The 25,920-nt window shown below is 39.7% G+C and overlaps 1 long non-coding RNA gene across 5 annotated transcripts in view; it reads right to left on the bottom strand.

Annotated features, from left to right (window-relative positions):
• LOC142041374 (uncharacterized) overlaps positions 1 to 24,484 on the bottom strand; it is a 37,868-nt gene extending 13,384 nt beyond the window's left edge. For 3 of the 5 annotated variants that reach the window (XR_012653437.1, XR_012653449.1, XR_012653439.1), the window contains exons 1-3: positions 9,007 to 9,338; positions 4,611 to 4,804; positions 3,440 to 3,534 (exon numbers count right to left, since the gene is read on the bottom strand). This is a non-coding gene — a long non-coding RNA (uncharacterized LOC142041374). Of the gene's footprint in view, positions 1 to 3,439; positions 3,535 to 4,610; positions 4,805 to 9,006; positions 9,339 to 24,441 lie in introns of those variants that run through there. The other 2 variants (XR_012653438.1, XR_012653440.1) reach the window with 2 other exon arrangements.
• Positions 24,485 to 25,920: the final 1,436 nt, after the last annotated feature.

The following is a 25,920-nucleotide window of genomic DNA, read 5'->3' as shown; positions in this document are numbered from 1 at the left end:
TAGAAGACCAAAAGGTATCTCCTGGCTATAAAATCAGTCAGGAAAAAGTAACTAAGGTACACTGTGGTAAAAACGACAGCACATGTGTACTCCAAATACCACTATCACAATAAAAAATACAGTGGAAAGGGAAAATGATGTTAAAAGACAGAAAATAGGATGACTGTTTTTAAGGCATAGCTGACAATTAAAAGACCATATTTCTGATACTAAGCCTGCCTCTAACTTCCTTACTTTGTCCAATTCAAGTAATTTTTGCTGGGTACAGTTTTGTCTAATTTGCTTTGTAATTGCTAATTATGAGTCTGAAATAAGTTTAAAGCATGCAAATCAAACACAGTGACCACTACAAAAAATACTGGATTTGATATACAGTTGTTGTATGCACCAAAAAGGCACAGAGAATTACTCTTTAGCTATTCTAAAAAGAGCTGGAGTGCAGATGGGTCTGACTGAAAGAAGTATACAAATATATCATGTGTGTTTATGGTCTTCTGTCCTTCTTAAATCAGGTTCTCCACTGGCACTTCATTCTACTCTATTGTTAAATGGGTGTATTAACGGCTACAATATTTTGCAAGACTAAAGGCATTAAGTCTTTGGGGTTCTTTTGTTTGTTTTTCCCCCTAAAAGAAAGTGTTAAGGTCTATGAAGAGAAAATGCTGTATTGCGGCAATGGCATGTATATTCATTTAAGAAACATAAATCCTTTAGTGTTATCTAGTAATCTTTGGGAAGGCACATAGATTCAAACATGCATTATATTTTGTATTCTATACATACAGGCCAAAATGCAGCTCTGTTGGCTCAAGTCCTTATATAATGTTATGTAAAGCACTGTCTTCATTTCTACTGTAACAGGCAGCCTTCTCTTTAGTTACCAAAACCGTATATGTTTTTATGCTCTGCTTCATTTTGAGAATATGCCCCTGTTTATATTTCAAGCCCTCTTAGTAAAACACATATGTCCTTCTCAGGCTGGTGACCAAAATGACTTCTTGACAATCTATCTTAGTTACAGACACTTAACGACTGCAACAAAAAGATACTGTTAAAATTGAAAGCTCCTTCAAATAGGCAGCCACTTCACAACTCTTTACCTGAAAGCTTTTGTCCTTTACATCGTTTGGGCTTTTCTCTGCTTCCTCTTACACTTCTGCCAATGTTTTGTATTTGTTAAACTTTCTCCTCTATTTAGACAATTTCTTGAGCTTGGAAACTTTCCAAGGGAAAAAAAGGCTTTCTGTGAACTTTGGTAAGTTACTTCATTAACAGTGAAAATTTAGTAATTTCATTTCTAAATACAGGGACTATGTGATTTTGTTTGTTTGCTTGTTCTGTTTTTACATCCCAGTAAATTATTCTGCACAAGTTTTGCTCATTTCTGTACAGATTTGGCCTCATACAGAAAGTCTTTAAAAGTTTTCATCTATATCATTAGAAAATACTCCGAGGGTAGGAGCATCTGGAAATAAACTGTGTGACCCACTTTAGCATACTTTGCACCGTGAAAGCTTGTATATTATTTCAGTGGCTCCTGGAGCTGCTGTTCTGGACAGTTTTGCTCAGCCTGGACCTTGAAAGGACTCATCTCTTCTGTCCCTTGCTCCCCCAAAATAAATTCGTAACATTGAAGACATGAGGGAGGATTGTAAGCATATTAACATACAGATCACTTTTGGTTAAAGAATACTTTGCCCAGTATAGCCTGTATTCTTCCATTTCAAGGCTTCTGCCTCCCAGCGCAGCCATGAAGAAATTGCTTCCTTGTCTCACCAGGAGAGTCATGATGGCAAGTACCTTGCTCGTTACTGCTATGTGGTGTATTAAAGACGTCTGTATTGAATCATTCATTTGTGCAGCAGTTTGTGCACAGCTCCGTGAATGAAGCAGTGAGCTAATGAATGAACATTCCTACTTAAAACAGACATATATATCTTTCAAGTTGTATTCCTTCATCTCGATGGCATACCTCAGCCCATTGGCTCAGTCCAAAGTAAATCCATAACATGTCATAGCTGGACAGACCTCTGATGAGATTCTTTTCAACAAGTTAGCATACTGTTAAGTCATTATTTTCAAGGTCTCTAACACAGAAGTCCCTTGTTGAACAACTTTGCTTTATTTGGCCCACTGTGTGAAGGCACGTTTGAGTGAGATTTTTAATTCCCAGTTCATGAATATTATTCCAACACAAATGTAAATCTTTGTAAGCATTGGACTACTACTGTGCATTCTAATAACATATGGAAGATAATACTGTGCCCATTCTTAATCACTTAATTAAAGTAATTGCTGGAACAACTTTATGTAGTAATATATAGGTCTTTTTTTCTGATAAATTTGTGTGGTTAGAATAATCATAGGGAGGGAGCTTTACTGACTTGTCAATGGTGGTGAGTCTTAAAGCAGTAACTTTAGTAACAAGACACTATATTTGCTCCCAGTTGGACAGAGTCTCAAAGAGGACAGAGTGGAGCAGTGGTGCAAGCTGCTGGCAGGACTTGTCTAGGGATCTTCTGGCTCCACGCTGGAGAGGAAAACAAGGAGAGAGTGTTGGTTGGCTCTCAGAGCCTCCTGGTTAAATCTAACCTGTCATATTTTTAAAACACCCAAACAACTGCAGGTGTCTTTTGGAGGAAGTAATTGGTTTTAGCATTCTTTTCCTATTGCTTTCTGGCCATCTCAGTACTTTCTTAAGGTGTTGCCCTTTCTAACAGGAATGTGAACTGTACATGGGCCTGAAGAAAATTAACAGTGACTCAGAAAATGAAAATTATCTGGAAAAACCACATTCCTCAGGAATACAGTATCATGGAGACTTGATTATTTCTTCTTGTGGAAGGGGCCAAGGTGTTTTATGATACCATACAGTTGTAGCTGAGATTGGCCCGTAGCCCAATTGACTAGTCATTCCTTTCTGGTGTATTTCTGTGTTGGACTTACGCTGAAATTCCCACAAGAGATTTGGGTAACTCTCTACAAATGCTTTTGCAGGTAGTGAGTGTTAATATAATTTAAAAAATCTGTTGTTTTCCCACCCCTCTCCTACTCTTCACCTCCCTTTGTGAAAAAAGTAAATCATTCAGAGGTTGCTTTCAGCAAATACCAGTTTGTTGAATTTACAGGAAGGGCTGCAGTTCCTCTATGCACATGATACTTTCTAGCACATCACAGGCATCTTAAATAAAAACCATGAAAAACACACATGAAAATAAACAAATTCCTTTCTTCCCAAAATATCCACACAGGAAAATGCTATGTAGCTGAGTATGCTAAATACAACTCTACCAGTAGCTTGTGTACCAAATTATGCTCACTGAATTGTGGATATCCTTTTTGAAAATGAGGGGCATAAGACTCCTTCTTTCTTCTACCAGTACAAGCTGAAAAAACCAGACATATTTAGATGTCAGCTGCCTAAGGAAATGTCACTTACCAATGTTTAGGATGATAGATTGCGTCCTTTAGATATACCATTCTCTCTCCTTCCTCTCCAAGGAGATCCATTCTCAATTTTTTTACCCTTAAAACCTAAAAGAATCATAACAAAAGCTTCTCACTTAATTCATCACTTCCACTTCCTCCATTTTGTGAGCATTTACATAGAATAAAATGTGGTGCTGATGGCACTCTGCTCTTTGCCCACATGTGAGCTTAGGAGCAGCTACTCTGGTCAAACAAGCGGAACTGCTTTTCTAAAAATTTAAAAAAATAAAACCCTGTCTCAACTGCTCCTAAAATACCTATATGAAAAGGAGTTTGTCTCTCTCTTCCACATAGAAAACTACTTCAGAAGTGTTGTAACAAGTTTAGGATTATCAGCAATCAAAGATAAATGAGACCGAGAAAAATGAGAAGTCTAAACCAACAACTTCCTATAATCTCACAATAACAATTAAAAGGGCTGGAGTGTTAAAAATTTTTCACAAACCTACATAAATGGGCATTGGGAGTCATGTTATGGCCAAGATCGAGTGGAGAGCTGTGAAGATGGCTCAAGCTGAGCTTGCCCAGCTCCGAGCCACGGTAATAAAACCCGTGACTGAGGTGTCTCCTGCAGAGCTGGTGCTCTCCGGCGCGCTGCACGGCAGCCGGGCTCCTTACACTGGGGTGCAGCACCAGCCCCAGGGTATTATTTGCTGTGTGCAGTGTCAGGTTATTTGGAAGGTGAGCCTTTCGAGGCCTTCAGTCTTAAAAGCACTGTTACTGCCACTTCAGTGTCAGCTATACTCAGTGTGGAGTAGACTCAGTACATGCACACTTTCTTGCTATAGTTTATGAGTACTCTCCATAACAGAAATATATCTCTGAGACATCTGAGTTGGGTCTGAGTAGCCCTGGGGGTGCAGCGTTATGGAAATGAGCTTACACTGCTTCCGGATTTGAAGTGGCCGTACAAGTAATATATCAGTGTTTGCCTGCAATATGCCTGAGCTAATTACTCTTCTGGATCCAAACATGCCAGCCCTGGTCTGTCTGTGTCTATGCAGACAATAATCACCTTCAGATAGTGGTGTACTCTTATGGACACTTTGGACATATATAAGGAGTCAGTCAGGAACCTTTCATTCATCATCTTGTACAGAGAAGAGGAAAACCAAACCCACCTTAACTCTTCATTGCTCTTTTCTTTTTTAACCTTGGTGTTATACTTTCAGTCAAGTTTCCTGCACATTCTGTGTTCTGTACTGAGTGCAGCAGTGTCATCCAGAGAGAGTAGGAAAGCTCCTGAGATTAGGCACTGCCCAGGGAGAAACGGTACTGGATTCTACCAGAGATTCTGCAGGCCAGTAACACACGACTGAAAATGGACAGCAACAGATAGATGTTAAAGGGCAAGTGAAGGAAAAAACCCAAACCAACAAGCAAATATTTGATATTTCCCCAAACGACTCCATCTCCAACAGTGGCTCAGGAACTTTTTGATCCAAAGTGTTGTCTTATGCTTAATAGTCACTGGTTGTTGCCATGAGTTTAGCTGGTGACCTTGGCAAACTTAGCGTCCACAACTTCTGTTGTTCCATTTGTATGAAGAACTACCTCTCATTGATCATTTTGGAGCTGGTACCTGCTTCCTTCATTTAATTCCCACTAGTTCCTAAAGTGGAGGAGAAAAACTGGTTCCTTATTTACCCTTTTCACACCATTCATGATTCCATAGATGTCTATCCTGCTGCTTCTTTGTTCTGGGACCTCCTTCTAATTTGAAAATTAACCATTTAGTTCTGTCTTGTCCCTTTAGCAAGTTAAGATAAGAAGACCTTCTCACTTATCACAAGGCTGTTGAGGTTTTTTAAGAGGTTTTAGTGAAAGATCTTGTAAAAAACCAAGTAAGAGTTATCATTGTCCTTATATTTGTTTAAGGAATTACCTATGTCATTTATTTATCCAACAGTTTTACTTTTTATTATAGCTTTAACTCATTTTCCTGCCACAAAATCAGTTTATTGACCTGCACTTCCACAGATCTGTTATTTCTAGGTATTTGGTATCACATTAGCTGCTGCCTTGTCCATCAGTAACAAAGGCATTTTTAAGAGGGGGCATTGAAGAGGGCTAATACAGGTTTAACTTCTGTTAACATGATAAAAAGGGAATCAAACACACTTCTCACCTGGCACGAACGGCAGCTCTGATTCTGAGTAAAATTAAGCGTGTGGTTCCTCCTTCAGTTTGGTGAATCATACCCTTTGTTTCTTCAGCTTTTGGTACATATCCATGAAAATAAACTATTTTGCATCAATGGAATGCTGTGTACAATGCATCACATTGGGCAAGAGAAAACAAAAAAATGCATTTTGGTTCAACCAGAATCCGTTGTGGTTTTCAGGGTTTTTTTTCTGGTTTGTCTTGAAAAAATAAAATCTCTATTTGCACAGCATAACTACTTTCCAGGAAACAGATTATAACATTTGATTCTGTTCTGAATATGTACTAAATTTTGATGGTTTTTTTCTTTAAACTAAATACAATGTCTTGGTTCATACATCTGTGAGATCAAAAATGCATAGTTCCAAAGCACTGGCTAGGAAATCTATCAAAAAAAAGCCCAGGTGTCTGAGGAACAATTTGACAAGCAGAGAGACAGAAGGAACACAGGGAAAGGAACAATGTCAGAGAAGTGTGAAGACAAAGGGTCTGGAGGCAAGGTTCGTGCTCAGTGTCATAGGGGGAATAGAAACTCCAGTGGTGTCAGCTTTCTCTCTGTAATGCATCTCTGTCTCAATTCATGCTAAATAGATTGGCATGTACTGCTGACAGCCTATTATTTTACAACCCATGTGCTTTTTTATATATTTAGTTAATAGTACAGTTCAATCCCTTAGCTAGATTTTCGATGGGATGTAGTGACAATCCACGTATTTATAGATTTGTTTTATGGTAGTGTAACAGTGAGAGAAGTGTTGTCTTTTCTAGGGACTCTGGTGACAGCAGTATTCCTTGAATGGACTGAAAACAATTGGCCTCTCTTCTGCTACCAAGAGCTGTTTGGAGATTTAGTCAGCAGAGTCTAGGGAGTGGCTCAATCTTATATAAAGTAGATACCTACCATAAGTCCGATGAGTTGTGCTTTAAAGTACCTGCATTGCCAACTGTAAGTTTGTCTATTGTCGTTAAGGCTACAAATGGCTTAAGTTACGTGAGATAAATCTCAGTTCAGGATGCCTAATCTTTTCACCACTAATGCTGCTGTGTTATTTAGCCAGCACAACAATATCTAGTTCTACTTCTGAGAACAGAAATATTTCAGGAAAAATTTACTAAATTCCCAAATGGGCTTTATTTACAGTTTGTCTAGCTTCTGTAATATTGCTTTCGCTAGATTTAAGACAGAGGAAGTTGGCAAACTTTGTATCTATCCCCCATAACAGCACGTACCATGAGAGGACAGCAGCAAAAGCCAGTCCATCCAACTTGTCATTTGCAACGTCTCACTTCCAAACACCACTTCACATCACCCCCCCCAACATATCAAGAACAGCACATCAGGAATATCCAAGGGCATGTTTAGGTGGCAGGCACCACCTGAGGCTTGTTTAAGCTGGGGGTCATCTGTTTTGTTGTATGAAGGAGGTAGTACTAATAGCTTGCCCATGTGTAAATTTTCCACCAGAAAGGGCGGCTTGCCAATCTCTAGGCCTTGCTTAATACATTATCTTTCTGTCCTACACTGCTTTCTCTTCAGTGTAAATTCCACGTACTTCTCCAGAATTACCTCCCGATCTGCAGCCAGCCGAGAGGGCAGTCACGCATGTGGCAGCCGCAGACTTTGCCGGCCGAACTCACAGGTTTCCACCCTCTCCACAGAGCGGTGCAAGAGCAGAGTTCCCACAGGGCTGAGAAGTGGGCTAACCAGGGTGATAGGACCTAGCCATATCAGCATATCTTTCCTGGATTTTAAAATAGATTTCTTTCAAACAAATATAAATCCTGCTATATGAGGCCTGGCTACAGGTTCAGTGGCTTGTTTTGCTTTAACTAATCAATGAGGGTCGTACTGAAATAAATTTAGTTTTAGCACAGCTCAAAGTCTATCCCAGAAAAAGTTTTCTGTTTGTTTCGTTTTAAATCAGTTTAGTTAAATAAATTGACATTTATACATGGTACAGAGAAGCTATAGCTTTTAAGTTTTATGAAAGGATAGTAAGTTTCAGGTCTTAAGGTTCTGGCAACAATATTGAAAATATGATTTATGATCAAAGTTTTACTAATTTGCCTATATCCAGCTGTTGAAAAATGCTGAAAACTTTTCCAGCCAAAGCCTTATGGATACCTTCATTCCATGGCTGCTTTTTTTGTCCATCCTTTTTTTCCAAGATGCAATATAATTCCACATTTTAGCCAAAGACTCCAGTCTCTTGCCATGTAGACTGTCAGTTGATTCTTTGTCTTCCTGCTTTTCTGCAGCATGCCAACACTACTTGCTCTCCAGCTTTCTTCTGGAGAGCAGTTTAATTGTATTTGAATGCCTGGTCCCTGGACTGTTCTGTGGAGCCAGGTACCTGATGATCAGGAAGCCAATATTTGGAGTCCAAGATTGCAGCAGGAAGCTGCTGGAACGGGCTAACCAAATAACTGTTAAAAAACAGAGAAGCAGCAGGGGCTGATAAAGATGAGCTGTAAAAGACTGTCTTCAAATTCTCCCTCCTGTGGAGGGAAGTAAGAGCCAACCCTGGCTACCTGGAAAATCTCATGAGACCCCAGTTCTACAGGGATTATATTTTTTTTAATTAAAATGTAGTTGCTTGTGGGGTCTGAGTGCTCCCCCATCCAAGAGAGTACATGGGGCTTCTTTGCAGCTTTCCTTCTGCTCCCACTGAAATCAGCTGAAAATCACAGTTGGTCTGGGTGGAAACAGGATCTACACAAAGTTCAACTGGCTTTTCAGCTGAAAGCTCACAAGGATCTTATCACTGATCAAAAATTCCTTGCTGTCTTATGCAGAACTTTCTATTAACTGTATAAGCTGTATTTTTCCACACTAGCATATGTTCACAGAAATATTAGAACTGCCATACCTAATCAGACCAGTGGTCCATCTAGGCTAGTATCCTTGGCTCCAGGTGCCTCAGAGGAAGGTGCAAGAAAATTCGTAATATTGTATCCCAGGGGAAGTATCTTCCTAATCTTTGGCAGTTTTTGGCTAGCTATTGCCCTGAGCAGGAGTGTTTATATTCCTTATACACTTTTATCCTATCTAAGTGTCATCTATCATGTGTGTGCTATTGTTTGAACTATTCTCTACAGGTTTAGGCATAAAGGTCACAATAGGACAGAGGTCATAAGTCACAGTAGATCAAAAGCCATAGCGTGTCAAATGTTGTAATATAATTCATGATCATGTATACAGCACATATATAAAGTGATAGCTCATGCTAAGGCATTGCCTCACATTGCTCTTACAGCTACAGCTCCCCTAAGAGCGTTATAATATGCTATTGACTTTCTTGTGGATTCATCGTGCTGTGAATTATTTCTGGCCAGTGGAATGCATGGAGTTACCTTTTGGGTATTACTTAAGCAGGCGTCTTGTGATTTTGCCAGAGATCTTTTTTGCAGCAGTCAAGGTGTGTATTGTTTCCCTAGATTAAAAAAAAAAAAAAAGAAAAAAGAAAAGAAAAAAAAAGGGAAAGAAACTGAAGATTTACACTTTGGCTTAAAGATATATTGGGTATATGAAAACAGCTCTTTTTTTTTTCTCTCCCATAAAAGAACTGATCCCATGGTCTCAGCAGGGATATGTACGTGAAGTCATATTCAATAAACCTTAGGTGCCACAATTTTTCTCTATTTCCTCTTAAACCGAAGAATAGACAACTGCCACATACCCTTTTGTCCCCAGCATTCAATCTTTTTAATTTCCTACATGCAGTTACTCCCTTTTCTTTTTTTGCTCCCTCTTTCTTCTGTTCCTCTTGGAACAAAAAAGAGATAAGGAATAAAACAAAAAGCACTGTAAATGATCCTCTTTCTAAGGATGCTTTACTCCTTCTAACTGTTTGACTTTTCACCCTTTGGGTGCTTAGTGGAAAAGCCATTACTTGCTTGCTGAGGAAAAAGCATTTAATGAATCACAAAATCATTCAATTATTCTTAAAAACACTTCACATCACACATCTTTTTCCAAGTAAAGTGTGCATTTTTCACATTTAAATGGTGCATAACTGCCTCATACAATGTGTCCCTAGAGTTAGAGACATTTTAACAGAAGGGTTCCAGGAGTATACACAGCATTTTGATATATATTAGCATTAAAGACCTTGCACCAAAGATGCAGAATTTCCTCTTCTCTCTTCACTGTCTTTCAACAATATTTATGCAAAGTTGCCTTTCTGCTGTTGTGAAACGTCTAGCTTTGTACTGAGCTGAGATCCGCACACTTTGCTTACTTCAGTGTGCTGCTGTACCACACGATAAAAATGAAGTATATAGTAAGGCTATGAGTTAATATGAGGCATTAAAGCATTTAGAATGTTTTTTAAATAAAATGACTATTTATTTAGGAAGGGAAGTAAGAGACTTCCTTAGAAAAAGACATTATTTTCAATCGTTATTGAGCCTGATGCTGATCTCTCACCACTTTTTCTCTGCTTTTATGAGAAGTGCTTTCTGCAGACTGCAGTAGCTGCCATTTCCTACACAACTTTTTCTTTTTATTTTTTTTCCCCTCTGAGGTTTTTTCTTAATGGAGTTACATTGTAAAATGTTCTTTTCTGTATTTTATGAAAACGTATGTGCTTTACCTAGCAGAATCAGGTGGCCGACTTGGTTTGTAAAACCAACTTGAAGGCTGCACTTTTGCCAGGGCAAATGGGAATTGGTCTGTTTATTTGAATGCCAGTAGATGAACTGTACCAGCTAAGGAGCTGGCCTTGAATTTGTAAACTTTCTTGCACTTTTATATCCCTGTAATTTAAACAAGTAATTTTTTCCATAGCAATGATTTTTTTTTTTTTTAAATTTAATAGGAAAGAGTGGTATTTATACAACAGCTTTAGGCTAACTTAGCTATCTAACTTAGGCACAGTTTTAAGAACTAAACCTGGGTGTTTGTGCTTCCCTGCATAGCTGGCAGAGAGACAGAGGTGCCGGGGGGCTGTAGGCAAGGGGGGGCAGCCGCAATTCAAAGCACCTAAATCAGATGCCTGAAGTAGACAGTGTGAATAACCCTCTACATGACTGGAATTATTGGACCACATTAGAGAGAGAGAAAAAAAGTGAGGCTGGCATATGGTGAGTGTCCTACATATGGTATGTTGTTTATATGTGTTTTTTCCGTTAGCATTTCTCTTTCCTTTGTTGCTCCACCTCCTCCTGCAGTCTTTCCTAACGACAATGTTAATTCAGAAACTTTTGTGGTTGAAGGAAAGTTTTCAGACCTATGCTACTCTCAAGAGCACAAAAGTCAGGCGAAATGAGTTAGCTCTCTCTCCTGTACTCTGCCTCACTTAAACAGGGCTCTGTGTTTTTGGCATAATTTTCTATTTCCTTTTATTTCTCTGGAGCCGATAAGGTGTGTGTGGGTTAAAATCACTTTGCCATAAAATTTACCGCATTTCACCCCTCAAGACAGAGTTTTATACTCACTCAAATATCAATACATTTTGCAATAATTAGAAAGGATAGGCGTCAATACGATAGACATGAGCTCTTCGTACTCTATTAATTCCTTCAGTCCAGTCAAATCCTGGTGTTATCCAATGTAGCTTCAGGGGGAAGCTCCCTTGTGCTGCAAAAAGCAGGCTCCACCTGGTTCCGATTAACTTCGCACTGGTTGGATCTGCCCAGTGATGGCGTAAGAAAATACGGAGCAGAGAAGCCTGCAATTGAAGCCGTAGATTCATGGCCTATAAAACTAAAAGGCTATTATGGTCATCTACTCAGTCTACCCCCCCTGTGTAAGGGGCACCAGAACTTTTCTGAATTACCCTTTTTTGTGTGTGTGTGTGTGTGATTTTAATGTAGAAAAGCATTCGATCTTGATTTAAACTTTCCAGTGTGTTTCTCCAACTACATCTTCTTACCACTGGCTTCTGTTATACCTTTGTCACAGGACTGAAAACTCCAGTGTTATCAAATTTCTGTTTCTCACATAGTTATTTATAAGCTGTGATCAAGTAGCCTTTTAAACGTCTCTCTGATAACCTAAATAGATTGAGCTTCTTGAATCTTTCATTACAAGGAATGTTTTCCAATCCTTTCATCGTTCTTGTTGCTTTCCTCTGAACCTTTTCCAATTTTTCAACAATCTCTCTTGAATTGTGGACACAGTGTTTCCAGAACTGGTTGCATCCGTGCCAAGGACAGAGGTAACACAACCATATTATATATTTCTCTGGTGATGTGCCCATGGGTTGTATCAGATCCGTGTCTACCCTCTTGTACTCACAGCTCTTCCCTGCTGATTATCTGCTCCACAGGCTTTTTCAGACTGACTTCAATCTGTGGGCAGGGTCCCTACCTTGCAGCAGTGACATATAGTCTTTGTTATTAGAGCAGTGTCTTATGTTTGTCTGGACCAAAATTTACAGTTGGTTTAACTGTGGCCAGTTTCCTGAGTAATCTGGGTTCCACAGTGACTTGGCTTGCTCTATATTTACTAATCTTCCAATCATTTCAAATGCAAACTTTCTAAATATGTTTTCTTATCATTGATAAAAAAGTCACAGATAGAAAAAAAGTATCACAGGGCTATGCATTTGTGGGTCACCATTAAACACCACTGATTATTTTTCCCCACATACTATATGCTTGAGACTGAGATTTGACTCTATTTAATAGGTACAATATTGATTTTAATAATTTTTTTCTTCATCAAAATATTATGATTAACAACTAAAAGACTTTCTAAAATTCCTCTGCATATTTAATATTACTAAAATTACCTTTATCCTACCAAATATATACTCTTATTAAACGATATCTAGTTAGCTTTGGCAAGATAATTTTCCATGAACTTCTGTTCTCACTGCTTTGATTAAAATGAACTAATATTCCTAGAAGCCCTTCCTTGTTTTGCTTGAGATCAATGTGAGGTTGAAATGCCTGTAGACATTTAGGTCATCACATTTATTCTTCCTAACTATTCACAAAAATTTTTGCATAGTTCTCTTGAACCTCCCTACTTCTCCAAGACGTACTAAAAATCCTCACTAACCGTGCAGACAGGTTCTCTGCCAAATGTATTAAAATACCTCCATGCAAATTATTCAGGTCTACTGATTTTAAAAATGTCTGGTTTTATTAGCTGCTATTTAACGTTCTCCTGCACTACTACTGAAATAGAGCTTCATCATAATCATCTGATATGAATACATCACTTGACTTTTTCCCAAAATACAGAAGAAAAGTATTTGAGAATGCCGTTTTTAAAAAATGTTATTACAAAAAGTCTTAGTAATTTCCATTTAATAATGGTGCAAGGCAATTGTTAGGATTTTTTGTTCATAATATAATTTATAAATGTCTTCATATTGTCTTTATCTCTGTTTTATCTTTGTGACCTTTGGCTTTCTTTAAAAATGCTCTATAATTCCCAACTTCTAATTTACATTAATTGCTACATTTTTCTCTGCTCCTCCCTTTTGTTGTTTCTTTTTTTCATAGCTGCCTTCACATACAAAGTAATTTTATTATTTTCAACAAATGCGTAGGAGGTTTTTCCTTGATTGTGACTTTTTTGATGTGTCCTTTACAGTACCTTTAGCAGATCGAAGTTGTCAATCAATTTTTTTCCTTTAATACTTTCTCCAAATAACTCATTCACACTTACTGTCAACTTTGTAAAAGCTGACTGTCTTATACCAACAAATATAAATATTGGATTTTAATTCATTTGCTCATAACAAATTTAATCAAGTTGTAGCTATGTGCACATAAGCAATTAATTTTTAATTCTCTGATTCCTCTGTCACACCAAAGTCTAGTAGAGAATTCCTCCGTGTTGGACGCAGTTAGGGAAATTGCCATTTTTTATTTGTTTAATGTAGCTGATGTTTTATTATGGACACTCTGAAGTTTCCAGCTCATGTTAATATTATTCCATACCCCATAAACATTTTTTCCATGTTAAGATATTTCATGACCTGTATGGAAGAAATACAGACTTTTAAAATTATTATTTAAATGTGACAGCAGTGAGAATCTTTCAAACGAGGCATAAAAGGTGAGATAGAACATGTCAGTCTTATACAACTACAATTTGAATTATTGCTTCATAATAGAGTGTGGTTTTAAAAATATTGACACAGTTACTGAGAGGTGTGAAAGATTTAAAGTACAGGAACCGTCTGGGTTTTTTTGGTAGGAGTAAAGTCTGAACCTGGATTCACAGTGTTCTCTCGCAGCCTCTGTTTATTTACAGTGTCATATGCAGATTGCTCACTTCAGTGCTTTAAGCAGAAATACATAACATGCTGGAAATGCAGCTACAGTTACAACAAATTATAAAATTCTGGAAATTGGGTCTGAAATCCAGCCTCTTTGAAGTCAGTAGCACTCAAACTGTTAGACTTCCAGCAGTTTTCTTCACAAAATGCTGTTCCATATTATAATGATTTAACTTGCCACTAGCTTCATGGTAAAGTTCACTAACTGGACCATAACTCCCAATTACCTCACCCTGATTTAATCCCATTCTTTAAGAGGGTGAAACCTATTAAAAAATGGTATTAAGTAAGAATGCTTTCAGGGAAATGCATCTCCTAATTCTTGCTACATGATTCCCTAGAAACATTTTTAAAGAGGAATATTGCATTTCTACTTGTGTTGTAAGCAAACTATTCTTAACAACAGGCCTGAACTGCATGTCTACAGTATACTTTTCTAATTTTAGGTATCGTTGCCTTATAATGATCCAGTTTCATTTCTTTTACCCTTTATCTTGCCTACTTAGATGAAAAGCTGTCCCGTTCAGTGCACAGCACCTGATGCAAAAGGGCAAAGGTAGCCACAGAGATCCTATTAAAATATTACTGATAATTCAGCTGGTCACCATCTAAAATTAATTGGTGAGGTTGTAAGTATTTTATCAGCAAGAACACAATATATAACCTGTTTTCAGCAATTTTATGTCAGTACCTTGTAAGTGTATAATAACTGACTTACGTATATGACAGTTTGGAAAGGAAACACCAAACATATTTGAAGAACACAATCAGTATTAAATGGATTAACAATAGATTTGGCTTCAATACAATAAATCCAGAGAGACTCTGCAAACACAGGAACTAGCTACATTTTCTACACAGATGTATTTCCTACTATTTAATGTACATAAAACACATGAATTGAATTTGTTATTGGTATTCTGTACCATGAGGAGCGTCAGGAAAAAAATCCATATAACCATGCGTGAGCATAATGCCAAATATGAGAAGATAGCGTATTGTGCCAATCAGACAAGTATTCACAGCAAAATGATTATTAGGGGACATCCACATGAGCAGGAACACTTGTTTGATTTGGGAGAGGCCAAGGTTGACCGGGCCCAGTGACTAATATACCCTATCACCAGTACAAAATAGTCCTTGTGGCTACGTATCTGGGAAACTGGACTTTCTCTGTTCATGCTCTTTCTGATCAGACTTGTCTTTTTCTGGCAGCTTTTGCCAGCAATCAGATTCACTGGAAACATAAAAGAGAAAATGATTGCTGGAGTTGTGCTGAACAAGCGGAGCGTTATCTTTCTTCTTGCTCTGTTTGCTCATGTGCACAATGAAAGGAAGCTGGCGGAGGTCCTGGTCCAGGAAAGGAATTAGGGGCTTCATCATCAGACAATAAGTTGAGCAAATTGCAGATCACAAACTACTTCTCTTCAGAGTACCGCTGAAGGACTCGTGGCTGAACTCAGTGCCTTAGAAGTACTAGGAGGAAGTACAGGGAGGTTGTCTAAAGATGAGTAGCCAGAAAATGAGGGATGCTTGTGCAAAGTCTGCTGTCGAGCAGTAGGCAAAGAACACAGGAAAAAAATCTGAAATTCTAGAGACCTGAAGTCCTGGTCATGTTAATTAGTTTCAAAAGGTGCAATAATCCACCGTACTTTTTACTCCAAAGCCTTTGGTTGTTCACATAATAATCTTCCAAAGGAGGGCACATTTGATGAAAGACTATGATAATATACATGGATTATCGAATATATATAATGAAGCTGGTAACTAAGATGACGACTATTTGTTTAATAGTGGTTCTATTCGATATAAATAAATGAAAGATGATTTTAAAAGCAAGGAGTTAAAAACCAAAAAGACTTCCACGACCAGTGAAATAAAATCTTTCTACCTTTAGTCGTCTTTGTTGTCACACAACCCTTCCTCAGATTCTGATTCAAGGGGTACAGGGGAGAGGTTTTAATATTACAACCCGTAAAATTAAAGATCGTAAAGCAGAACATTGACATGGTGACTGAACCCCTTTGAGCTTGCGAGCTGGTCTTTGGAAACTTGGAAGTAGTCCAGATTTTTGCTAACTCTTTGTTTTCAATCCAAAATAATCTGGAAATAATACCTGTAATAGGAATGATATTAATGTATACCTGTAATAAAGACAAAAACTGGTGGAAATATGTCATCTTACTCTCTTCTATTAGCGATATGAACTTTACCTTAACATGATCATCTCACACAAATTCTTTCAAATGCCAAATGGTTTCAGTGTCATTTAAAGGATTTTTTTTTTTCCAATTATAAATTGACACACAGGCAGAAAGACAACTGGAAAAGATTGAGCAGAAATCTAATCCACCAAAAATCTTTGTGAGTAAACCGTTCCCCTAATAATCCTTCAATCTATAAACACCTAAATTAGATATCTAGAGAAAATTGTTTGAAATTCTTATAGACTCAGTACCTCTGAAGATGCTGCAAAGCTGGTCTACTAACACTGGTTAACTGGTTACATAAGGAACCAGGGAATCATGAGCATGTGTCAATTTTCTGGAGTGAGAGGCTTTCTTCTTTTCCCTACCCCTAGCTTGAGGATCAAAATTTCCATACAAATTGGCATGGTGTGGTAGATTTTCCCTCTGCTTTTCCATATCCCTGATATTCTCTTTGTGGGGAACTGCCACTAACACCAAAGGGATGCTTGGCTCGTTGTGCTCTCCTGATAGCTACTTCAGAAATGCTGTTAGATTAAATAGCGAGGGACAGCAGCGTTTTAGTCGTGACCCATCAGGCGGATCTAGAGGAGCTGTTTGCCCTGAGAGAGGATAGACTTTCGAGACATATGGTGCTATAATGGGGGGGTGGGGATTTTTCAATTCCAATCCACCCATTCCGGATGAGAGAGACTGAGCTAATACCCTCGTGTATGGTGCATTGCATCTAGCTACGGAAGTAGCGTTAGGGTGGAATTTATGGACTCCCTAAATTGTTTGCCAGGAAATGTTTACTAGCTATGCACAATAAACGACTGTGAAAGCGTATTCCTGTGTTTAATATGATATGGTTATTTCCTTATATTTGGGTCATACTATTATGATACCAATAAAGGAAACTTGGAGGAAAAAAAAAAAGAAAACAAACAAGCAATGTATGTTCACATTTATGGGACTTCATTTGGGAAGGTCTGATTGACTACAAATTGCACGGGGTAAACTTACTGCATGCACCCCTGGATAAACACCATGCCTGCCATATTAGAAATTAAATATAACACTATAAGACTTATTTTTAGAGCAAAATATTCTCATCATCAAGTCAAGGTATGTTTTAAAAAAAAGCCTCGTTACCACAGCTGCAGGGGGTCATACACAATGAGATTACTGTACATGTATAAGTGAAGACTACCTACCTGCTTTCCAAAATGGGTACAGCGCTTCACGGTTTAGAAATTAAACAGGCGTTTTTGGATCGCAGGCTGAAATCTTGGAATTTTACTCTGGGATGTGACCTTTTCTTCCATACAGCTCACTGTTGTACCAGGGACTACTGTACAGTTTTATAGGGTGTGTTAGATCAGATACATTCCCAAACATTTTACTCTGCTAGGAAGCAAAGTCAGAACTTTGTCTGGTAATCTGTGCAAAGAGCTTTTTCTGCTCCTTCATTTGCTTTAATGTTGAGGCTTTCTATTTTTGTGTAATGCATCTAAGAACTCTCACTATTATTAAAAGAAAGCAGGCACTAACCTAATTTATTTTAATCGTACATTAAGGATTTGAGCCTGGAGGTATGTTCGTATTTTTGCATGGTTGAACACCCTCTTTTAGTGTATGCATATGTGTATTTATACATCCAGTATGCTGTTCATGGTAGGATTTTTGAAGTTCAGTAAACAAATCTTTGTAGCAATGCAGTTTCTCAGTTTCTACTTGTATTTTCTGCAAATAAGAATAACTACAATAGACAGGCATACTTTCTCCCTTGCTTACTATGAATATAACAGAGGAGATTAACTGATAAAAATGAATGAAAGAAAATTTAAAATCAGACATCTCAACTTCTATGGCAGATCACTTAATGATTTTAGTGCAGTAAAAATTTGAAAATGCATTAGTAAAATGTTTTATCCACCAGGTCTCCTTCATACAAGTTTGTTTCAAAATGCAATTTTCAGTGGTGTTTTTTTTTTTTGTAACCACAAAGAACAGTATTTATTTTAGCTGCACTTTTTTAAATTGCTGTTACAGTCTAACAATGAAGTTGATCCTGCGAGGTCGATGGGGAAAAGAAAGGACTCAGCACTTCTCAAGGTCAAGTCTGAAGACAGTTCATCTTGTAAAACATTTAAAGGATTAATTGTTTCTCTAAAATGTTTTCAGAGTCTTTACCAAGCTGATCACAGTTGTAAAAGTATATGAAGAATACATTGTTTGTAATACTACTAGAGGTAAAAAGCAGTAATAAGAAAAAGGCACTACAAATTTCCTTGGTGACAACAAAACTTGTTTCTGCAAATCGCAGTTTGTATGTTTGGATGCACTATGAACGCATGATTCATACCATGGGGTATTAGTTTTCATTCAGACTTGATGGTTTCAAATAAAAGAGCTTTAGATAAGGTTTCTTTTTATATTGTAAGTTTCTATCTCAGCTTAATCCTACTGCCTACAGCTAATGAGAGGAAAATCCAAAATGCTTCCAAGGCAGTTTACCTGGACAGTGTCTGTTTTATTAGTTTTAATCAGAGTTGTATTGGGTATCATGAAGAAAAAGGCACGGCTTTCAGTGTAACATAGCCAAGAAGCTGACATGTCTCGTGCCTTTCTCTTCCATTAGAGACATGCTATGCCTCCAGATGCTGCTGTCTGTATTTAGGGGCATATACTGCTCTTGCACAAATAAGAGTTGCATATGTTACGAGTTAATTCCGTTTTGTTGTGTTCTCTTGCACATGGCGTTTTGAAACAGTTAAATGGAAAATATTTTTAGTTAACCATCTTGTATTGAAATATACTTGGATTATTAAATAAAATCTAAATCCCTAAGTGATACGTTCTACAGCTCAAATGCACAAATGCGTAAAGTTCATGGACAAAATGCCTATGAGGGAATTGCACAAATCCAGACAGTGTCCCCATGTGCTGTATTTTGCATTTGTGTCTCAGTCAGCCAAAAAGTATGCCAAATAATATACCTCTTCTTTGCTGTACAGCTGAGCTTCACTGAGCCCATGGTGCTAGGCACTTTTTGTTTGGAAAAGAAGGGGTAGGAATAAATGGGCTTCACACTTTTATTGTGGGCATCTAATTTAAATGAAATATATGAGATAGGCATCGATGAAGAGAGGAATGTGGCTTCTGAGAGTGATTCAGTATGCCAAAGTCTGGTCTGTATACTTGGATGAAGTGAAAGTGCATCAAAGACAGTCCCTTACTGGAATATTTTATTGAACCAATCCTGAGACCTATCTGCATTGTATCAAAGGACATGCAAGTGTGATGACTAATAAAGCACAACAAATACAAATGTCTTGGAAAGGTTCATTTTAAGAAGTCGTATAATATATTCATAGCTCATCAATAAAGCTACATTCTGTTTTGGGGAAATAAAACAAAAAAAATGAGTTTATGCAAATATGTTTTTGGAAGGTGTCAGTCTGCTTAAAGTATGCCACTTGGACCTTTCTTCAAGATAGTTAAGAACTTGCCGATGTTTTTTTAATATCAATAGTGTCATTGACACCAGCAAACTTAAATAGTTTCCCAAATCAGAATCTTAGAGACAGATACAATTTTGTCTTTTGGTGATGGCTCTGCAAATAAAGCTCTTCTTGGCATGTATTTTTTAGGGAAATCTAGCTTGCCTTTTTTTTTTTTTTTAATTTTCTCATTCTTTCACAAGCCATAATAGCTGTATCTAAAAAAACAGTTTAATCTAAAATGATCATTTCAAACAATTGTTACATTGTATTTAATTTCTCCTATCCAGTATCTGTTGTTAGCGTTATCTGATATTAGGCTTTGAGGAGCATGATGGAGTTATGTATAAAAAAAGTACATGCAATTTTTAGCTCTTTGTTTCCTACAGCTATTATTAATTAAGGTTCCAATCCTGCAAATGCTTCTAGTCAAGCAAATTGCCATGAACGCAGACAGAACTCTGTAAAAACACAGGAGTACTCCCACGTGAAACTGGTGAAACGAATAGAGCTGGAGCTCTTCAGGGCAGTGAATATCTTTCTTTTCCAAATACTAGCTAGTTAGGGGGTTCTGCTCCAAGTCTAGAGCTCATCACACTGTAAATCATAAGCAAACACACCTGCAAAGTAAGTGACATAATCCCAGCAGCTATTAAAACCTAGATATTTTGTAGTTAGTTATCCTTGGTGCATAGATATATGCATATATGTCTTTTTCTGCCTCCAGAGCAGAGAAAATTAGAAATGACTAGGAATACACACTGTGAAAAGTATTTTATTCATTAATGTGTAAAGGAGGTGATGAAGATTAGTGACTTATCACTCTCCTAACATCCCCAATGGAGGCAGAATTATGAAATATGCCCCCTGCTGCTGGTCCTGCAAGGGCCTGGAAATGTCAGCCAGGGGACAATAAATATTTCAGGTAATGGTAGGGTTTTTTTCTCTATTTCGGTCATTGTAATGTAAGCATACTGTGTATTTACCCAGTAAACGGGTGTAAGTCATAGCGTAAAACATTTGAAGCGCAAAGGTTTTAATCATCTGTACTTTTTATTCTGGGTGACTAAAACTCGAAGTATATTCAGCAAAATACTAACTGCGCAGCACAGTAAGAAGCAAGGATTGTCAAAAATACAGAGTGCTGAAAGTAGACTTTGCCTTTCTTTCGTGCACAACCGTGTCTGCATTTTCAATGGGGACTCTGGTAAAATGTCTTTCAAATACCTATACAGATCAAAATCCACAATGCAATTGTATCAAATAATAAAATGAATACATGTAAAAAATACAAGCCCTTTTCTTTTTTTTCTCTGTGATTACATTAGTAATTTTAATAGGAGAATGAACTGAGTGTAGTGTCTAACTGTCAAGGTCTGGAGAAAACAAAATGGAAAACATATTTTTCAGGCATCGTTGACTTGCCTGCTCATGCATTTTGAAAACATTTCTAAATACAAATGAAAGATACGTATTATTAAAGTACCCCACAAGGCTTGTCATAACTGTTTTTTAGTTCAGTGTTCTTAAGTGGAGATAATACTAGAAAGAATGAAACAATTGTTAAATTGCAATATAACATGCAGATTGGGAAACAAATAGTATTGTGCAAGATGGTTCAGTTTGCAAATAAATTATCTATTTAAAACAAACACACACCAAAGTTTTGAAGAGAACTTGTTCTGGGGTTTTTGAGTATCTAATGTAGAATGCAAGTTTCCTAGAGCTTAAACTCTAAAGGCATTCCTGAAACATCATAGTTCAGGTGTGAAGCCTCAAGTACATTAAGCATTTTAGTATTTCATTGGTTTATTTAAATTAAAAAGGAAGCATAAGGTATTTTACTGGTTAGAGTGGGCTGGCAATTCAAATAACTTTTAATGATGTAATGCAAACTTGTAAATCATTTTCAATGAGGGCCTCATACTTCAGCACAACTTTTATGTAATATACTAAATTGCTGGCATAGCTTTAAAATTTGTAATACTTGGAGATCATGAAAATTAGAACACAATCCATATGTATATGGGAGAAGTAGCTGAAAATATGGATTCAGGCTTGAAGTTTTTATACATATGTTGTAGTCTTTAAAGCAAAAATTATGTCTGATAAGTGTTAAACCATGGCACATGTAAATGTTAAAAAGAGTGAAATAGAAGTACACCACAGAAATGCAATGTTAAAGTTATGTGGTACGCATTGTGGTAGCGTAATTTCTCACAAAAAATGTTTTTATGGTGAAGTATAGTGAAGATACTGGTATACCGTAGGTTTATGAATGGTAAATGTGATTATCGTCATTCTTAACTAGTCAGGGATTCAGTATTTTTGACAAGTCAGTCAACAAATTATTCATTTTCTGTGCAAGGATCTTCAGTTAAGGCATTCAAGCATCTCTGAAATGATGCATAATCCTCAGGCTTTATTATTGCTTATATCTGTAGGTTTCCATTGCAGCACAGGTATCAAGAGAAACGAATTATATTGCTTCTATGGGAGTTAAACAGGCAAAATTTAGGGAAAAAAAGAAAAGCCTGAAAATAAACATACATCTGTTGTGAATCTGGATTGACTCTAAGGTTAAATAATGATGCCTGCCTTCACCAAATTGCCATGGAAAAATACGAACTGATCATAATTACAGTACAATAAAACCTCGTCCTCTTGCTTTGGTAGGCTCTTGAGTACAATAAAATCTTTGGCTAAAATAAACTGAATTCATATTTGTAAGCTTTCTCTTTGACAGTAAGGAAAATATTCTTAAATGGCGTAAATTGCCATCTTTTTGCTGACTTCAACAAAGTTATGACAATTTATACCACTCAAACAGTGGTCCCCAAGTATGCCTATCTGTCTGATTTTCCTGGGGTATGCGTATTGCCAATATGCAAACTGCACACTAGAAAGAACTGTTCAAGAATCCTACTTACATTCTGATAAATATTCAGGAAGATGGCTCTTTCAGCCTCCAACGTAAAAAATACAAGCAAGACTACAAAAGTCCTGAAGAGGAGGCATTGTACACTGGTTCATTCAGGTCAATTTTATACGATCTCTTTCCCCATAAATCATAAGTTTTAAAAAAAAAATAATTAAAAAATCACCAAACCGGAAAAACAGAAAGCAAATGCAAATATTAGCCCATACATGAAAATATAAATGATGTTCCAAACTGTGTTGGCTCCAGATGTTTTTATGAGTTAAACGGTTTACTGTTTTCATATATTTAAAACATTCTATTTTTTCACTTGATGTTACAAGCTTTGGGCAAACTTGCTGGCATTGATTTAAGTTATGCTTTTGTACCACATGTAGGTCAAACGCACATTCTGAAAAGATATAATATGAACAAGAATTCAATCATTAATACTGAGAGGTAATAAGTGCTTACACTTTCTTCAGCAATTATTTCACTGAGAAGCTTTACACTGAAGCTTTCTTTGACTGAAAAGTCATAAATTTTTACAAAGGATGGTATCGTATAGCCACAGTTATCTGATAACTCTGACAGAAACTTTTTGAATCATTTCAATAAGCATTTGAAATTGTTTATTTGCCTTTACATTAGTTGCCTATATTTGCATTCTCCTTAGATAGTTCAAAATGAAAGCATAAAGCTCTACAGAGGTTTGTATTTCCAGTTCTTGCGTGCTTAAAACCTCTTACTGAAGAAGTAATAAGAACACTTGATGCAGGACTTGTGTACTTACTAGGGGACTCAGGAGCCCAAGGAAGCACAGTCCCGAATACTGAGGTTTGATTACGAAGCTAATGGCAAACACTTAGCCGTGCCATTATAACTTTGCTATTGTGTTCTTCTTTTTTTTTCCTCTTCACCTTTTGGAGCCTGTCCTACCTCTCCCTAAAAAGTGCTATTTGGCTCCGTCTCTTATTTCTCTTGGAAACCTAATCTTTCTCCCTCCCCCTCGCACCCTCTCACTTTCTTCATTGTCCTTCACTTATTTGACTTTTTTTTTTTTTTTTTTTTTTTTATCCCGTGCGAGAAATCCTGTGCGGCCATCCCCTAGAATTAAAAAAAGAGGCATTTTTACACTGGCTTGGGTTTGGGACCTCCCCGGCCCCTTCGCAGCTGTGGCGGTGTCAGGGCTTCAGCGGCGGCGGCCCTTGCAGGAGGGGTCCTGGCATTCCTGCCCCCCCACCCCCGGCCCCGGCCCCGGCCCCGGCCCCCCCGACGGCGTCTCGCCCCCGCGGCCCGGGCGGGCGGACTGACAGCAGCAGCAGGTTGGCGAGCCGCGGCGGGGAGCGGTGCGGCGGCGAGCGCAGCGGTGCGGTGCGGTGCGGAGCGGAGCGGGGCGGCCGCCGGGGGGGCCGCCCCACCGCTCCCCGCGCTCCCACCTGGCGCCGCCCGCGCCCGGCCCCGCCGCCCGCCGCCCGCCCCCGCAGCCCTCGGGCCGTCGCCGGCGGGGAGACGGGCCAGGGCCGGCGGGGCCACGGCGGGCGCGACGCAGCGCACCGCACCGCACCGCGCCGGTAACTCTGTCGCCTCATGGCAGTGCCTGCTGCTGGGGGACCCCCGCCACGCACCCCTGTGCTGGCAGCCCGGCGAGTCGGCAAGCCCAAGAGGGGTTCAGCCACCGAGTTTCCTTTGTACTCCTCTCTCTTAATATTAGAGCACATATTGAAACGATAAACACAATGAAAAGCACAAAATATTTCATCGGTGTTGTAACTGTATATTTCCTTTATTCTGAAGAAATATCAAGTTTTGACCAGTGCACAGAGGCAGCAACTTCTGCTTTGGACGCCACTCTCTTTTTAAAGACCGCATTGTTACAGTTAAAGCTAAAGACAATTTTAAAAAAGCATTAGATGTCAGAAAAGGGGGGAAAATCTTACCGTCGAAAGACTGCTGCAGGTTCCAGCTCAGTCTGAAACTGCAGGGAAAAGTGGAGCAGCTGCTGAACAAAAGTTTTAGATTTTTTTTTTTTTTAGAAAGTCTGCAAAACTAATTTCCCACAAAATAGGACTCAATTTCCGTTTAAGAAACTCGCTCTTGCAAATCTCATACAATTCCTGATTTTTTCCAATAGCAATTCAAATTCATTTTATCTTTCGCACATGGACCCAAGAATTTAGACTTAAATTGCAGGAGCGCAATGGTTTTCCTTTTATTTATTTATTCATTTATTTATTTATTTATTTTGAATTTTGATTTGGGGGGAGGAGGAGGAGGAGGAAGGGCTAAGGAACAGAACGTTTCCGCAGTAGGCACCTCTTTGGTCAGTGATCAATAGATGCGTTATCCTGATTTAAACCAGTTAACGGCCGCCTCCGTGGCTACTGTTAATTCCACCACACGCATGTTACAAAAAAAAAAAAAAAAAAGCCAAGCCCGGACTCCCTAGGTTGTCCCTCTTGAGCCACTGAAGACCGCAACGAAGAAAATGAAGATACGGGGAATAAAAATCAGGAGAGCTCCTGTTTCGAAGGGGCAGGGGGCAAGCAGGGAAACTCGTCTTTCTCCGGCCGGCTCTGATGGCCCGGTGGGCGCCGGTGGTTTCCCTGCGGAACCGGCCCCCTGAGGCTGGCGGGACAGCGTGAGGTGCGGGCGGGAGGCCGGGGCAGCGCGGCGGCTCGCCCCGGGAGCCGGGGCGGGGGGTGCGGGCGGGGCGGGGGGGCCGAGTGCCCCGCACCCGCGGCCGCACCGCGCTCCTCGGCGCGGGGGATGGCGCCCGGCCCCGGCCCCGGCCCCGCACGCCGCCGCGGCCGCCTGCGCGCTGGGGCCGCGCTGCGCCCTCCCACCTGGGCGCGCAGGTGAGGCGCTGCCAAGCGCCCTCCAGCCCGGGGGGGGGAAGGGGCGGGGGTAGCCCCCGCACCCCCGCCTGCCACCCCGCAGTACACCCGGCGGATCCCCCTTCACGTCTTTATTGAGCTCCCCGGGGGGGCGGGGGCACCCCGAGCGGCCCCGTCAGCCCCGACGGGGCGGCGGTGGCCCTGCCGGGGCCGCACGGCTGCGGGGGGCACCGCCGCCCCCCGCCCCCCCGCCGCCGCCGCCGCCGCTGCTCCCGCTGGGGGGGGGGGGGCGCGGGCGGCCTCGCCGGCCCCGGGGCAGCCCCGGCGGGCGCCGCGGCGGGGAGGCGCGCTCCCCGCGGCCCGCCCGGGGGCAGGGAGAGGCGGGCTGCGCCCCCGCGGAGCCGGCCCCCCCCCACCCCCCCCCCGCCGCTGCCGCGGGCGCCCGGGGCGCGGGCGCGCAGCGCTGCCGCCCGCTGACGGAGCGGCTCGGCGCGGGGACGGCGCTGGCGTTTTGGAGGGAGTTTGCATGTGGTCAGTGCTGTGTTGCTAAGCCAGCCCCCAGCTCACATTACACACTACTGT

Source organism: Buteo buteo, chromosome 2 (assembly GCF_964188355.1).
Source record: "Buteo buteo chromosome 2, bButBut1.hap1.1, whole genome shotgun sequence".
In the NCBI taxonomy this organism is placed as follows: domain Eukaryota; kingdom Metazoa; phylum Chordata; class Aves; order Accipitriformes; family Accipitridae; genus Buteo; species Buteo buteo.
Note: the sequence above shows the minus strand (reverse complement) of the source record. Positions and strands in the feature narration are given on the sequence as shown.